The sequence below is a fragment of the Hipposideros armiger genome, unplaced genomic scaffold (assembly GCF_001890085.2).
Source record: "Hipposideros armiger isolate ML-2016 unplaced genomic scaffold, ASM189008v1 scaffold_189, whole genome shotgun sequence".
NCBI classification, from domain to species: domain Eukaryota; kingdom Metazoa; phylum Chordata; class Mammalia; order Chiroptera; family Hipposideridae; genus Hipposideros; species Hipposideros armiger.
The window spans coordinates 1-18,466 of NW_017731539.1; positions in this window are offsets into that span (position 1 = coordinate 1).

Sequence of the window (18,466 nt, forward strand, 5' to 3'; positions counted from 1 at the left end):
ATTAAAAATACAAGAACTAAAAAACATAGGTATGCTTCCTTATATAAAATACTGTGGTTTCATTACTCTTCAGTTTTTCTAAAAGTCTGCACAGCATATATGATAAATGAGTGAAAGAGAATGAGGGGAGGAGCCTGGGGCCCTAGAACTGCTCTCTCGGACCCTGATGAGCATAAGAATCACCTGGGGAATCTTGTTAAAATGGAGATTCTGGGGCCGGCCGAGTGGCGCGTTGGTTAAGAGCTGGCTTGGGACGCCAGCTCTATGCAGCAGGGCCCCGGTTCGGGTCCCACATGAGGGCCAGTGACACTGTCCTCTACAGCTAAGATGTTGAACAACAGCTCGACCTGGAGCTGGGCTGCCTGAGTCACTGGCGACAGCGAAGGCTGCAGCCCCTGCTGCAGTGGGCTGCCATAAGCTACTGTGTGTGGCCAGCAAACAGCATGAGCGGCCAGCAGCCGGTGTGAGCTGCCGGGAGCTACTGTGAGCGGCTGTCCAGAGGCCGGTGACCAATCGGCCTCACCCGGGAAGAGCGCAATGATAATACCAACATGGACCAGTGAAGCAATGTCCTCCACAACTAGACTAAAGAACCAAAGAACAGCAACTTGTCTGCTCCCCTTCCCCGATTTCCCAACACTGTTCCCCTCTCCCAATTCCCCAATAAAATCTTTAAAAAAAAAGGAGATTCTGACCCAGCTTCCAGTGCTGTTGCTGGTCCCTGATCCACACTTGTAGCAGTGGCAGATAAGAACCCCCTACTCCCATCCTGGGGTTGCTGGTGGAATAGTAGATGGAAGTCAGGACCCTGGGAGGGGAGAAGGGGGGACTCCTGGAAGCTTATTGGGTGGATTCTTGGGGGACTTATGGTTGGATGTGATGGGGACTAGAGGGCTGTTTGCTCTGCCTTCTGGACTGCATTGGATTTGGACTGTCTGATGGTCAGATCCCTTTTCTGTGAATGCACTGGACTGAAATCCCTTTGCCCCACACAGAGGTAACCTTAGCAATGTCATTCTTCCTATTCAGGTGGCGGAGGGAATGCTGTGGGCCAAGCCCAGTTAACGTCCTGCCCATCACCCACTCATCCCCTTGTTCCCTCTCAGACTCTCAGAGGTGGGCAAGCCAGCCCCGCCCCACTTAGGAGGCCCTGCCCTCCCTGGGACCTGCCCCAAGGAGGGTTCTCTCTGGTGGCCTGGCCACATTGGAGAGGAGGCAGGTCAGGCCCTGGGGGTCCCAGAATCCTCAGAGTAAAAGGAAGGGTCCTCTGTTCTTGGCTGGAGTGCTTCCCCAGCTCACAGCAGAACAGGGTGCAAGCTCAGCTCCAACTGCCTGGGACCCTATCACATGGCACACACTCGACTCCAACTGGCTTCTTTCCTCTAAGCCAGCGGTTCTCAACCTGTGGGTCAAGCGACCCCTTTGGCGGTCGAACGACCCTTTCACAGGGGTCGCCTAAGACCATCGGAAAACAAAAAGATACTTACATTACGATTCATAACAGTAGCAAAATTACAGTTATAGAGTAGCAACGAAAATAATTTTATGGTTGGGGGTCACCACANTCTATCTATTTATCTAACATCATCTATCTATCTATCATCTATCTGTACTGGGGGTGCCAAAAAATGTATGCATATTTTAAGAGATGTTACCTAAAATGTATGTGCAATTTTTTGGCACCCTCCATTCATGAATATCCATTCATTTACCAGTGGACACTTGGGTTTTTTTCATGTCTTGGCTATTGTGAATAATGCTGCAATAGACATGGGGGTAGGTATCTGTTCAAGAGAGTAATTTAATTTCCTTTCAATATATACTCAGAAGGGGAATTGCAGGATCATATGGTAGTTCTAGTTATAATTTTTTGAGGAAACTCCAAATTGTTTTCCATTCTCACCAACAGAGCAAAAAGGTCCCCTTTTCTTCACATCCTCAAAAACACTAGATATCACTTGTCTGTTAGATACTAGTCGTTCAAACAGGTTTGAGGTGATATCTCAGTGTGGTTTTGATTTGCCAGACTTTGTCATAATTTTTATGCAGACAGAGACTTTCCAAAAATATTGCTTCTGTCCCAACTCCAAGGCCCAGACTGTAGGGTCCTGGGGACAGGATTTTCCTGAATGGAGACAATGCTGCTATGCTACTGCCTTGAAGAAAAACCACTTTGAATCGAATATGCTTGGACATCTAATCTCCTGCAAACACATATTAACAGCTGCAAATATATGATTTTATATATATATATATATATCGATATACCTATATATACACACATATACATATGTATCTATATATGTATATATNTTTTTTTCTGAAGAGAAAGTAATAATTACATACATAAACAGGAGATACTGACTCATCATAGGTTAACCCAGCCCTTAAGAGTGACTCACTCTGATTTATGAGACTGGGGGAAATAGCCAAGTGGGCAGGTCATCTGCTAATGTGTGGTTCTGACATGACTAGATTTAGAGCAAATTGATTCTGATTTGGGGAAAGTATAAACTTGATTTTCCAGGTCATTAGAAGGCATCTTCTGTTTCCTTTTATTTACAATCAAGAGGGCATAAGATCCTGGGATGTGATTAGAAATGAGCAAATAAATGCAATTTGTATGAAGTCATTCAGTCACGCAGAGCGGGATTGGGGTAGAAGGTAAGGGGAGGTGCTAGGACACATGCGGAAAGGTTAGAGGCATGAGGAACTACTGGGTCCTGCTTAGTCACCTCCTCCTCCCTTTCATGGGCACTGTGGTGGGGATGGATGTTTGGGAATAGCCGGGAAGGACCTGAGTCTCAAAGATTAGTGTCAACATTTGTTATAGCTTTGATCCTCTGTGGCTTAAGAGCTTTGGGGACAGTTGAAAGGGCCCCATGTAATAACTTCTCTTTTCTCCTCTATGAAACTATGGCCAAGGATTAGATGGAATCGAAGGAACATTTCTGATTCCATGAATCTTCAACAAAGTGCCTCTCTACCTTATCAGCGTTCACCAGAGAAGGGACTCCAGGTGAATTAAAGCAGTGGGAGAGGGGAACAGTGAGGGGGTTAAAGCAAGGGAGTAAAACTTACAGGGATGGTAGAGGGTGTTTAGGCCAAATGTCATCAGTTCCATGTTACAGATTTCACTCAGCTCATTGGTGACCCCTGTTTGCCCGAAGCACCCCCCTTCTCCACATTTATGTAGGTCCTCTGCTTGTGGTCTCCTATTTATTAACTGTCAAGTTTATGTTCACCAGAACCTTCTATCGAACTTTAAAATANAGCTAAGCTGCTCCTGAATTCCTGACTCATCGAATCTGTAAAAATAAATGTTTGTTGAGTTGAACCATTAAGTTCTGTGTAATTTATAATGTCACAGATAATTAATACAGAAGTAGAAGTGATTGTAGAGTAAAGAAATGGAAGGAGACTAATTTTTATTTTTCTATTTTTCTGTACTGTTTGCATTTTCCTGCTATTTGAATAAATGAATTTTATGATAAAAATAATATTTTATGAATATTCATCACTTTAAGGGTTCACTGTCCACTAAACCAATGCTAACTATAACAATTGGGCAAAATAATCCATGCTAATTTGACTCTTTTGAGATATTAAGTTTTTCTTTCCCAGATAAGTAGCTAATAATAACTAATAACTATTTAGGATTTACTATGTACCTGGACTGGGCCAATGTATTTATTTAATCCTTGCAGCAGCTCTAAACAGTGGGTTTATTATTATTTCCATTTTATAGATGAAAAAGGTAGTTGATAGTGTTGTTCAGATCATCTATGTCTCCTGAAGTTTTATCTTAGCTTTTCTAACAAATGCTGAGAGAGAAGTGCTAAAATTTCCAAAACTCTATAATAATCTATGGTTGTAGAATTGTCTAATTCCTTTTTTAGTTCTATCAATGTTTGCTTCATGTATCCTGAAGCTGTGTACACATATTGGATTGAATGTTTCTCTCACTGACCCTTTTAGCATCATAAAATGCCTCTCTTGATCTTGTCTTGAATTATCTGTTTAAAAATTTTTTTTACATGGTATATACTTCTGCTTCTATTAACTTTTAACCAATCTGTATCTTTATATTTAAAGCGTGTCTCTGATTCACAGCATATATAGGTCTTACTTTTGTTTTTAATTAATTTTGGCAATATCTGTCTTTTTATTGGAGTGTTTTGTTGATTAATATTTACTGTAATTATTGATATAGTTGTATTTAGACATATCATTTTATTATTTGTTTTTTGTTTGTCCCCTCTGATTTTTATTCTTGTTTATTTTTTCCTATCTTAAAAAAATAAGCTCTTGATTTTTGAATAATTTTAGACTTACAAAAAACTTGCAAAGATAATACCGAAAGTTCCTGTGTATCCCTCACCTAGTTCCCTTTAATATTAACATCTTTCATTACCATGGAACATTTGTAAAAACTAAGAAACTAACATTGGTACATTACTATTAACTAAGCACCAGACTTTATTTGTATTTCACTTGTTTCTGCACAAATATATTTTTTTCTGTTTCAGGAGCCAACCCAGGATACCACATTGCATTTAGTGCCTTTTAAAAATTATTATTTGAATATCATTTTAGAATTCCATTTTAATTTATATGTTGCTATTTTTGCTGTATATCATTGCATTTCCCCCTGACCCCTCCCCCAGTGACTGCTCTAAGAATTATGATATACATTCTTAGCTTTTCAGTCTAATTAGAGTTAATATCATCCCACCTCACATAAAATAGAAACCTTGCAATCATATAGGTTCAATTATTCCCCCATTTCCTTTATATGGCATCTGACATACAACATTTCCTGTATAAGGCATATGACATCTACATGTTATAAATACAAGACAGCATTATAATAATTTTTGCTTTGAATAGTCATATATGTTTGAATAAAATTAAGATGGAAAAAGTCTTTTATATTTAACAGATATTTACCATTTTTGATGTTCCTTATTTCTTCCTAAATATCCATGTTTTCATCTGGTATCATTTCTCTTTAGACTAATGAATTCCCTTTAGCATGTCTTGTGGTGCAGGTCTGCTGGGGACAAATTGTTATAATTTTCTTTTACCTAAAAAAATCTTTATTTTGCCATCATACTTGATGAATATTTTTTGTTGGATATACAATTCTGGGCTGACAGGGTTTTTTCCACTACCACCACTATTTTCTATCCTTCATTGTTTCTGACATGAGGAAGCAGAAGTCTTTTGAATCATTATTGATCTCTTTGTAATATATTGCTTTTCTCTGCATGTTTTTAAGATTTTCCCTTTATCATTGGTCTTTGGCAGTTTGATTTTAATGTACCTAAGTAAGGTTTTCTTTTATGTAAACTGCTTGAGGTTTGCTGAGCTTCTTAGGTCTGTAAATTGTTGGGAGCCATGCAGGCTGACATTACTGATTGCATAACTTGTTTTACTTCTTGTTTTACTTGCACCTGGAGGGTTTTTGCTTAATCTTGAGGTATGTGGAGAGAATGGCCAGTGCCTTGGGAGACACAATAAAGATAAATGGCTATCTGGGATTATGGAAGAAATTGTCCCCACTGACCTTTAAGTTTTAAGTAGATAATCAATGAATTACTCTGGAATGAGGTAATGCATATTTGNAACGCGCCACTCGGCCGGCCCTATTTTTAATTTTTTGAGGATCCTCCATACTGTTTTCCACTCTTTTCTAACTTAAAATTGCCAGAGAGGCCAGGCAATATTTTTCCAGGCACTATGATTTTAGCAGAACGTCACTTCTTCTGGAGGCCCCGCCCTCATCCCCATCCCCCAGCTTGCTGCATCTGGGTTTATGATGTCTCTTAGGGAAAGGAATTCCAAGCCTTTGATCTGGCTGTGTGTGTATGTGTGTGTGTATTTCTAGCCTGAGTGCACTTCTGTCTTTCCATTGAACTCTCACTGACATGCCAGGCCTACTCAGCTGAATAGGTTTCTAGACGCGTACTTTTATACTCTTCTCGGTGCTACTTCCCGTTCCTCTTGCTTGGGAGTGTTATGATCACAGTCTTTTGAGTGGAACAGATCTGGGTTTAAATACTGTTTTTGGCGCTTAATTATGTGACCCCGAGCAAGTTACTTAGGCTTTTGGATCTGTTCTTGCTCATTTGAGGAATGGGGATAAGTTAACCTGATAGAGCCAGAGCTGGGTTTCTATGACAGAGGTGATAACGCTCAGTTATCTCAGGAATCCCAGGGAGGAACCCCCCCACACCCACACCCCATCATAAACACCATCACAAACATTCCAGCCTCTCCTGTGCCCTGGAGACTGAAAGAAATTTTGCGGAGGATAAATTTTTTCTTGTTTTCTACTGGAACCAGAGATAAGAGATTCTAGCCCCTAGGCGCTACCCTAGGCTGAGGGCTCAGTGACTGATAGCAGATCTTATGAAAACATTTTGATAAGGAGTAAAGGAACAAGAGAGACAGAGTTCTTATGGGCAGTGAGGCCTGAAAACAGAGTGGGAGTGGGAAAATCTAGAATAGGGCAGGCTATCGACAGTGTCCTGGCTTTGGATGCTCTGATGGTTGTTTAACTTCCCTGGCGGTCTGATTATGTCAGTAATTTTGTACCCTAAGCGATACATTGTTTTGCATGGAAATTTGTTGTCTTATATTGTAGGCCTGTAATTCTTAGGAATTACTCACTTAAATCTGTCCAAACAAGAGTCTAGTAGGCATCCCAGGTATGGTAAAGTTTGAAACACAAAATCATAAATTATAATATAATAAGTAATTATAAAAAATAATATAATTTTATTCAATAATGTAATCAAATAAAAAACACTGCAATTTGTCATCGGCCGGCGTTCTCGTCGGCCATCACAGGAGGACACCGCAGGATCGCAGGGAGCAGGTAAGGGACTTCTCTGGGACACTGCATTGTAATCCCGAGTGGGGTTAACACTTCTGGCAGGGAAAATTAACCCCGAGTGTGGCTCGGGATTACCACCAGGGCACACTCGGGTTTACTGTGGCAGTGGGCCCTGGACAAAGGCCTTTCCAGAATATGTGGTCACTAAGGATTTTGCGCGGGCTTCAGACAAAGACATTCCTGGACTATGTGGTCAGCAAGACCTCCGTGTTTAATATTTCCAAATTCCTACCTCACCCAGGAGCCAGTCAGGAGCTGGCACAATGACCACATGTTCTAATAATAAATCTTAGCTGCCAACCTAAAAACTTCAGGGTATATAACCCTGAGTCCCGCCTGAATCAGGGCTCAACCTCTGGATATGAATCCGCTGAGCCAGTGACGGCATTAGTAAAAGTTGCTTCCCACACCTTGGTGTCCTGTCTTTTTGTTTGGGTTCCCTGCAACATAATCGCTTCTGGCAGTGAAAATTAACCCCGAGCCACACTCGGGATTACTGTCAGGGTAGTTAATCCTTTGCCACTTCCTGAATGTGTTGTTTATTGAGCTGATTTGTTGTCCTGAGCAGTTTCACTGGCTACTCTTGGTACACAATAAAAATGGGTGGTATTGANGTATATATTGAGTATTACAATTTTAATAGTTTTTCCCTGTCTTAAAATGTGTATAAATTTTTTTGGCACCATATATATATATATATATATATATATATATATATATATATATACATTTTTTAATTTTTTAAATTTTTTTCCCCTTTTTTCTTTCTACTTTTTTTTTAACATTTTATTGGGAATTGGGGGAGGGAACAGCATTGGGGAGTCAGGGAAGGGGAGCAGACAAGTTGTTGTCCTTTTGTTCTTCAGTCTAGTTGTGGAGGACATCACTTCACTGGCCCATGTTGGTATTGTGATCATTGCGCTTTTCCTGGGTGAGGCAGTCACTTGCTGGCCATTGGATAGCCACTCACGGTGGCTCACAGCAGCGCACTGCAACAGGGGCTGTAGCCTATGCCGTTGTTGGCAACTCACAGCAGCCTAGCTCCAAGTGGAGCTGTTGTTCACCCTCTTAGCTATAGAGGGCACAGTGTCGCTGGCCCATGTGGGATCTGAACCAGTGGCTCTGCTGCTCAGAGCTCGCGCTCCTATGCCAACTCTTAACCAACGAGCCACTCATCCGGCCCCCCCTTTTTTCTTTTTTGGTTTGGAACTGGTTGCTGTGAGCTTGGTCTACAGCTGTTAACTTGATAGCTGCCTTCACAATTATCTAGCAGTTTCCCTTCACCAGTTTCCTGCATTCCATGTTTTCATCTTTCTTGCATCAATCTTTTGTGCTCTTGGTTTACATCTGTCAGCAGCTATTGAGAAAGGGTGCACAAAGGGTAAATTATTTTAAAACTTCGAATATGGAAATACCTTTACCTTCACACTTAGTTAATATAACTGAAAAGAGAATTCGAGTCATTTTTTTTTCATAATTATGAAGGCATTCCTCCAATATCTTACATCTTCTAGCGGAGAATCCTGATGTCATTTTGATTGTTGGCACTTTGTAAGTAACCTGTTTCACACCGTCCCACTCCCACCCCATGTGTCTTTTCTTTGTCTTCAGTGTCCTGAAATTTGTGCCCTATTGTGAATCTATTATCATGTATTACTTTGAGTGTTTGGTAGACCCATTCAGTCTGGAAACTATATCCTTCAATTCTGGGAAATTTTCTTGAATTATTTAATTGATAACTTTCTGTTTTCTTGTTTTGGAATTCCTGTAATACAGATGTTGGACTTCCTAAGCTCATCTCCTAATTTTAGTATCTTTCTCTTTTGTATTCCATCTTTGTCATTTTGCTTTACTTTCTGGGAGAGTTCTTTAACAATATCTCCCAAATTTTATATTCAAATTTTCAGTTCTACAATCATACTTTTTTTTTTTTAATTGGGGAACTGGGGGGATGGGGACAGTGCTGGGGAATTGGGGGAAGGGGAACAGANTAGTGTATAAAATAGAATTATTGTGATGTATCTATCAGAAGGGGTGTAAGATCTTCATCCTACTGGGGGGCATCCAAAGGGGAATTTGAATTCTTTAAGATATAAAGTAGTATCTGTTTCTCAGTCAGAGCTTCAGAATTTGTCACAATTGCAGTGTTTGGCCATGTCAGATACTGAGGCGCAGACGGCTCCCGGCATTCCATGAGGGTCTGCTTTCCTCAGGGTCTGCTAGCATGAGGCACAGAACAGAACAAGCTACTTGAATGGGGTCATTCTGATGAAGCTATTTGACTGTGGCTATACAGAGTTTAATGTGGTGATTATTGATGAAAGACCAATTGTCTCCAAAATGTAGTCATCATTGACAATGGTTACATTTCTAAGTGACATAAATGAGAAATAGTAAAATTTCTCATATAGTAAAATAAAGCAAATCAATGTAGACAAGCAAAATGCTCAGAACACCAAATGCCTGATTGAAATATTCTGCTACAAGAGCAGAATCTTAGTACCTGTTGCAAGAAGATCGTCAGAAAGCTGGACAGAACAGCTACCAGGTAAGGGGCTGGCAAGATGAGCCAATCGTTGGATAGAGGGAGGTGTTGTAGTTAGGATAAAGGCTAAGCTGTTGACAGAGAGAGAGAGAGAGAGAGAGAGAGAGAGAGAGAGAGGAAAAATACAATGGATTAAAAACTAGAATGTGATTTCTTTTTCATATGCGTCCCAAGGTGAGATAAGTTGGCAGGTGGCCTTGCTTCTCCTGGTCATTCACGGATCCAGCTTTCTTCATATTGTTACTGTGCCATCACCCCCCCTTTACCCCCGGGGCATTGTTAATGCCTTTAAGGCTGAAGTTGGGTATCACTATGGTCCTCTTTTTAAGCCTGGAATCTGGGAAGCACAAGCCTCCCGTAAAGAAACCAGGCTTGGGAGTCAGATAGTCCATCCAGAAATCTGTGTTTCAACCAGGTTCTTGGTGATTCTGATGTAAGCTTAACTGTGAGAGCCACTAGTTTAAGGAGGAAATGAGGTGAGGCCCATAGATCTCTAAGTCCAGAGGCTGGCAGGTTGAGGAGGGTCTAACACTCAATAATGAGCATTATATGTATATGGAAATATATGTACACACACATATACACATGTAACACACACATATATTATATATGCATACATATATAAAAGTAACATATATATATATATATATATATATATTTACTTATGTATATTACATAGCGTCTGCTCAATTAAAGGGTTCTTAGTGTTTATGTTTGTGATATTGGATGATAAGCTGGTGCTGCCTTCTCCCAGTCTCTCTGGGCTGGTCCATTTGTGGCTTATAAGTAGGATGATTGTACAATTTACTATCCAAACTAGGACACTTTTGTCTGGGACAAATACTAAACTGTTGGGATGACCAGTACACTGGTCATAAACTGGGGCTGTCCTGGGCAAACCAGACATATGGTCATTCTAGAAATACCCCACATTATGAATTTCCTGGCAAAACGGTGTAACAGCTTCATGGATCTACATATGGATACTGGGGAATGGGTCAGTGGAAGATGGGGGAAGGCCTTGGTAGTCGCAGGTGTCGAAGGCAGGATTTGGTCCTTTCCCTCGGAGTTCCTGTACCTCGGTTTTCTCGGGAGTTGTTACAAGGAGTAGGTCTCTGAGGGTGAGCTGTAAGTTGATGCTGGCATCCTCATAGCTGAGCACACAGCGAGAGTATGCGGTCACCCTGTATGAATGCCTGGGGGAAGGTAAAGAAGGGTTGGAACATGAAACCAGGATTGTTTCTGGTGAGCGTTAGGGCCCCTCTCTGCGCCTGTCACTCATAGTCAGGTTTAATCTGGTGAACATAAACTCCTCCTCAGCTGGCCTAGGTCAGTGGAACCAGGCTGTAAACCTTAGGAGCGGCAGTGGGTGGGAATAGAGCAGCAAGGAGAAATGGCAGAAGGATCCTGTGGGAATTTCCAATTAGAGGGTACAGGGTTACAGGCTGATATGGTTTTCTTGTTCCTTAGCACCTGTTGATGCCCTGCCTACCTCCAACTGGGTTAAGGTGATGCCCCAATTCAAAAGGCCCCAGGGCCAGGGCCAGCTGCAAGGTTTGTGTGACCAGGAAGCCAGGGAGGTCAAATCATGTCTCTGCTTAGAGGCTTCCAGGGCGTTTCCTGACACAGGACACGAGGAGCTTCAGCATGGGCGTGGGCCAGTGGGACACCAGCTCGCACTACACCTAGGCTGGGACGAGGGACAGAAAGCCTGGGTTTCCTAAGTCATTCCGTCAGGGTCAATGAGGCCACGTCCTCTTTCTAGCTCTGAATGCAGGTGAAGGCTGGTCGTTCTTTTCCATTTCCTCTTCTCTGGGAAACCCAGCTATTTTCAGCTTTCTGTGTCATTTCCCCCACCTCTACCCTTGTGGTCACACAGGAAAGGTGGCGTGGTATCCTGGCAAGGGCACAGCTTCTGCAGTCCCAGCTTTGTCACTAACTGTAGCGTGACTTTGGGCAACTACTTATTTTCTACGTAAAATGTGGATAATCATGGCCTCCTCGTGCTGTTGCTTCAAGGACAACAGGGATTGGTTTATGAGGGATAAGGGTCAGTACCCGGAAATGAGTAAGAATTCAAATGATCTTCAGAAAGGTGTGGTATCATCTTTTTATTTTGGGGGTCTCACTTGTGTAGAATACGTCCAGATTCAGATTCTGATTAAAAAAACCAGTATGAGTTCAAGAGCTGGATGGAAGGTAATAGCAGAAAACAGATGCCTATGAGAGGTCAAAATGATTTCAAGCACTTGAGAAACATTTGGTGAGCCAATTAACAAAACACATCTTCTGTTAATTAAAGCAGGTCCTCTGAGGGCTTGGATAAGTGTTCATGATGAGTTTTCGTTGTTCTGGGAAACAACACAATTGCTTATAGAAATACCATTGTGTAATTGAGATATCTATCTCTTTTCTGCATGCTCAGTGTACCCCAGATCCTCACCCCTCCTCCTGCCCTCCCTTCCCAGCTGCTCAGACAGCCCCTCCACCCCCCATTGTGTCCCACAGCTGCCTGGTGTGAGGACACTCAAGCAGCACTATGGAAAGGCCCATGTGGTAAAGAACTGAGCCCACATGCTAACAGCCAGTGACAACCCAAGGCTCCAGCCAAGAGCCATGCGAGCAAAACAACTCAGGAGCCTTTATCCCCAGTCATGCCTTCGGATGACTGCGACCCTGGATAAATCTTAGCTGCAGCCTCATGAAAGATCCAGAGCCNTCATAACAGTAGCAAAATTACAGTTATAGAGTAGCAACGAAAATAATTTTATGGTTGGGGGTCACCACAACATGAGGAACTGTATTAAGGGGTCGCAACATTAGGAAGGTTGAGAACCGCTGCAAGCATTGAATCAGAGGCATCCTTTCAGGAGATGCGGACCTATCTCATTGTTTCAAATGGCTCCACAGTATCCCACAGCATCTTTTTTTATGGAGCATAATTTATTGGGTTGTCAGAAAAGTCATGACGCATTTTTGCAATGAAAAACATGGAAAAAATACGTCATGACTTTTCCGACAACCCGATATTTAATCACCCTGTTCATGGCTGTTGAAATTATAAGCAAAGCTGCAGGAGGAATCTGGGCACATGTGTCTTTGTATTCTAGTACTTACGTTTTCATCGGATAACTCCCAGAAGTGGTATCTCTGGGTCATAGGGTATGCAGATTTTGCATTTTAATTATTATGCTCCGATTACGCTCCTAAGAGATTGCAGTAGTAATTGGTTACAGTTTCTCCAATAGCAGGTGAGAGCCCCTGTTTCCCCAAGTTCACTCATAAGAGCCAGGAAACTCGAACCTTCCCGAACTGACCTTAAGTGACAGTGACTTGGCCAAGTCGCTTCCCTCTGGACCCCATTTGCCTGTCTCTGAGATGTCCTTTGGTGCACAGATTCTTGCTCCAAACCTGAGTTCCCAGGATGATGAACTTTGGGAAATCTGCAGCCTTGGTTTGGAAGGCCAACCCGGGATGCTGCTTGAGGCCTGGGCCTGGGGAAGTGGGGGTGGGGATAGAAAGCCTTGAAGGTGGACCTTCTGCCCCTAGGCTGCTCCATCTCTTAGGAATCACCGCCTTCAGCCCCCTGGGCTTCTCTTATAACAATAGATAACAAACTATTTGTCAAGTGAAAGCATCCCTCCCAGGCTCTGGAACTGAGAGGGCCCTTGGGGACCAGGAAGCTCAGAGCACAAGCTGAGTTCTGGTTTACAAGCAGTCTTGAGGGTGTCATTCATAAATAAATGCAGTAGAAGTTTTTTACGTGGCAGGCTAAGCAGCTCACCAGGGTCTGTTGTTCCCAAAGTTTGGGCTGGGTCCCCAGTGCCTGATCAAGGGTACACAGGGCATATATTTGTATGTTGAGAAGTTGACCCAGCTCTGGAGCAGTTTCTTGGCCACTTTTTCCCTACTATCTACCTACCGGACCTATTGCCTGTTTGTCCCCCACCTAGCAATGGGTGTCCTCATAGTCTCCTGAACACGTATCTCCAACTCAGCTATGAGTTATCAAGAGCCAGACCTCTTTGTTCAGCTGCCTACAGACTCTTCTGCCTCAACAATTCCACAAAGCCCATCATCACACTCCCTTTGCCTCCTCTTGTTCTAGGTCCCATGATTCAGTGGTGGATCCTTCTCAAACATGGCAGGGCGAGATGCTCAGAGCGTAGGTAGATCCACACTGGCATCGCTTTTTGCTCTGGTGGATGTTTCACCCCATTCAGATCCTGCCTATGGACCCAGCTCTGAGCCTGGGACAGGCTGCACCTGTAGACATTCTTTCTGCCTTTCAGGGCCCTGCCTGGGAATCTGCTATCCCTGCGGCAGAAAGCACCATCCTATGGGGATTCTGAAGACCCTTGTTGAGTTTGGGTCATCACGCACTGTTCTTCTCAAACTCCCTTTAGCTCCTTGGCATTGTATGATTCCAGGCTACACAGGTTTCACCCTCCCTCCTGCCTTACATGTTTCAGTCTTACCAATTTATCTGAAGCTTGTCACCAGCTGTTAAAACAGGTTTCACCCTTTGGTGAAGCTTTGCACCCTCACTGTAGCAGATACTCTCACTGCCCCACTTGTATCCCCTTGACAAGAATCTGTGGCCCTTTTCTGGGGAGCTTGCTCTGGTCATCAGAGCCCTCTCTGCTCAAGTGTAGAGCGGCCTGGAAGTTTATAGAGTTAATGTCCCCCAAGAATAGCTCTCAACCAAGGATCCACAGAGGTGATCAGTTGTTACTCCATTTTCCATGGCCCCCGCTTTTGCTTCTAGGCGTCACCTCCCAAATAAACTACCTGTACTCAAATTGTTTCCTCAGGGTATACTTCCATTGTGGGAGACCAGCTCCCGCAGGGTCCAGGGGTTCCCTCATGTGGAGGCGGAGTCGGCGAGGAAAAAGAAGAAAGACACGCGGAGACACAGGAGGCGCTTTTTCAAGAAGAGAAGTGTCTCACTTTATTCTACAGCATGCCCCTTTTTATAGTGGGCAGTTGACCATTATCTCATCAGTAAAAAGTTCTTTTACATAGTTTAGATCAGGGTTTTACTTCCTTGTAATTCTTATGCTCCAGGGTACAGCTTGACTTTTNATGTGGGATCTGAACCGGAGCGCTCTGGTGTCCCAAGCCAGCTCTTAACCAACGCGCCACTCGGCCGGCCCAGGTATGAGTGTTTTTGATACCTGCTACCTTGGTGGTTTCCACAGTGCCGACTAGCTGAGTGCTGGGCTCACAGAAGGTTCAATTAACATTTATTATTTGATCATGTTTTCATTTTAAAGTCAGAGATGATTTTGCTTTGAGGCTGGGTCCTGGCATTTAAAATCTCCCTACGTTGGTTAAGAGTGCTTCATTTACAAATTATAGAAAACCTAATCACAAATAGTGGTCTATTTTCTTTACCTAAGAAGACAGCTATGCCAGGGTCAGTGGCAGAGATTTTCTGGGCCTTTCCTTCCTGCATGTCTCCATGGGACAGCTGCTCCAACCCCAGGGAGCACATCCATATTTAAGTGTGGAATCAGTACCGGCCCCACCTGTCTCTTTTATCAGGGGAAAAAGCTTTCTCAGTACCCTCCCACCAAACTTCTGATTACAACTCTTGGCCAGAACTGGATCACAAGACCACTCTAAGATGCAAAGGGACTGGGGAAGTGACGATTTAGCTGTTCTAGCCTTTATAGTGGAAAGGACAAAGGGAAAGGGGGTGCAGGGTAGATGCCATGCTGGTCAAGCAGCAGGCTCTGCCCCACCCCTATTCAGCAAAGGCTCTAGCACCTTCCCTGGAAGGCAGGCAGCCAGCCAGAGGCCACACACAGGGCCCAGGACCTTGAATGACTGGTGCTTCTCCCTCAGCCATGCAGCCTTGAGTCCCTGAGCTCACCCACTGCCCGAGCATGCCCTGGGGTGTCTCTCTGAGAGCAGGACAATGGTTCCATGCTCTTGGAGTGGGGTTAATCTCGCTGTGGCTTAGGTTTTCCTTTCCTCTTGGCAGATTTTGCACTTGCCATTGAAGGCTCCTCAACAAGGAAGCAATTAAGTAAATTAGACAATGCTGCCTGTTTTTGAAACCCAATGGATTTAAGTGGGATTAGAAGTACTGATTTGGGCATTAACCCAATAAATTCTTTGATCCTTTATGCGGGCTAGATCAAGGGAAGAAAACCAATTAAAAGAATGTTTTTCTTCTGTTCGTACCTCTCTACTGACCTCTGCAACAGCCCCTCAAACAATCTATACACAACTTTCTGATTAACCTTTCTGCTCACATCCCTCTACTGCTCAAAAATTCTGATCCTCATGACTATGCAGAGTGCACATCAGACTTCTGCTTCTGGTAGAGGTACACTAGGTGACACATTCTGTGACCTCTCTCTTAAGAATCCTACCCTCTCAGTGCTCTGCTTTCAGCCATCTATAAGGGAAAGAAACAGATTGACCCAAATTTATACTAAAATTCATTTTCAAGAAGGTCCCTAAAGAAGGCAACATTTTTTTTTCTTTTTTAATTTTATTGAGGAAAGGGGGATAGGAACAGTGCTGGGGAATTGAGGGAAGGGGAACAGACAAGTTGCTGTCGTTTTGTTCTTCAGTCTAGTTGTGGAGGACGTTGCTTCACTGGCCCAAGTNACTCTTGGTACACAATAAAAATGGGTGGTATTGAGGCCTGGGAAGCAATTCGATTTCAAGATGTCTCCCATCAGGATATGCATAAAATGATTTGCAGTGGACCTGGGCCACAGGGCATTGATCATTTACTTGGAGGAGTCCTCCAGAAGAGGGTGGGACTCTCTGGGGCCTGAGGTTTCCTTCTGGGGACATGTTGGTCATTGGAGAACTTACAAGTGTGATAGCTAGGAGGTTGGGCAGAGCTGCTGGGAGACACAAAGGGCTGACAGCACCTGTACCTGCCTGCTCAGGGAGGGTAAGGGCTGGTACCATCTCTTAATTCCTGAGACTCTGCACGATGACACCAGATCGCAGGTTTGGTGAGTATTAAGAGCACTCTGGGTGTAAGACTGTAAGTGAATTTGGAAGGATGAGTAAGTGGTAAGGGAAGCTACTTTGTCTGAAGGTTTGGGATGAGGAAGAAGAGGGGGCAGGAAAAATCAGGAAAAGAAGTATCAACTGGGCTAACTTCTTTCTATATGCTGAGCAGAGGTCTTTGCTGTCAAAGAGCCAGGGTAGAATTCAAGGATGACCAGGGTTCATTCACTTACCCATCTGGCAGCTACTGATGTGTGTTGGGGATACAGAGAAGACCGCCTGTGTTCTGAAGGACCTCATCGTTCATTTCTACTTCTGTGCATTTGCTCACACCATTCCCTCTGCCTGGCCTCTGTCCCCGTTCTTTCCGTCTATTCCAGGGTTTCTCAGCTTCAGCATGATTGACATTTGGGGCTGGATAATTCTTTGTTGTGGGGGACTGTCCTGTGTATAGAACTTTTAGCAACACCCTTGACTTCTACCCACTAGATGCCATCCTGAGCTGTGACATCCAAAAACGTCTCTAGACATTGCCAAATGGGGGGCAATGGAACCACAAGTTCATTTTGAGTTCATCCAAATTTCACAACCTCACTCAAGTCCCAACTCCTCTGTGAAGCTTGCTTTGGCTACTTCTCGTATCGGTTTCTGCTTTCTTTGGTCTCCTGTGCTGATCACTGCTGCCACAGTGCAATTTACCATTCAGTCTTCTACTCCCCTCACTTGACCTCTAGGAGAAGATGGTCCTGAAAATGGTCCTGGTGATGTGGACTTCATTCAGGCACCATGGCAAACCTATTACATTTCTGAGAGCAAGCCGCTTCCATTCTACCAGGGAGACCCCAGTTTCCTCAATTGTCAAATTAAACATGGTGCAAAATCAGAAATTTTTGACCATGTACCATAAAAGATATGGAAGGTACCAATTGGGCAGGTTTTTAGGTTCCAATTCTCCTTAAAATGAAGCAGGTTTTTTTGCATGTGTCAGTCCAATTTTCCCAGCACCATTTATTAAATAGGCTATCCTTACCACAGTGTAACTTCTTGCTTCCCTTGTCATAGACTAACTGCCTGTATATGCCTGGATTTACTTCTGGGCTTTCTATTCTGTTCCATTGATCTATATGCCTATTTTTATGCCAATACCATATTGTTTNATAAAAAAATAAAAATCCAGAAATGGTCAAGAGAGAAAAATAATAAAATAATGTAAAATAATAAAATAATATAATCCCGCATCCAAAGATAAATGTTAATATTTTTGTATGTGATATATATATATAACATACACATGAAATATATATCCATGTTATTTTAAAATATTTTGAAACCCCTTTAACTGCCTCCCAAGGTTTCTGTCACTTTCATGTCTTGGCTAGTTCTTTCTTTCTGCTTAGATATAACTTCTTCTTGTTACTGCCTTCCTTTCTCCTTCCTTTCTCCTTCCTGCCTTCCTTCCTTCCTTCCTTCCTTCCTTCCTTTCTTCCTTCCTTTCTTCCTTCCTTCCTTCCTTCCTTCCTTCCTTCCTTCCTTCCTTCCTTCCTCTCTCTCTCCCTCTCTCTCTCTCTCTCCCTTCACCATGATCTACATTACATCCTTAGTACTTATTTATCTTATAACTGGAAGTCTAGCTATATTAAGCATAAATCTGATATCTTAGTTAGAGGTTTTCTTGTTTTTTCTTCTTTTTTTAGATTTCACATATACTCATAAGTGAGATTATACAGTATTTATCTTTCTCTGTCTCACTTATTTCATATAGCATAATACCTTCAAGGTCCATCCATGTTGTCACAAATGGTAGGATTTCCTCATTTTCCATGGCTGAATAATATTCCATTGTATATATGTATCACATCTTCTTTATCCATTGATCCATCTAGGTTGTTTCCATGTCTTGGCTATTGTAAATAATGCTGCAATGAACATGGGGGTGCAGATATCTTTTTAAGTTAGTGTTTCATTTCCTTGGATATATTCCCAGAAGTAGAAGTAGAACTATCGTGGATCACATGATAGTTTAATTTTTAATTTTTTTT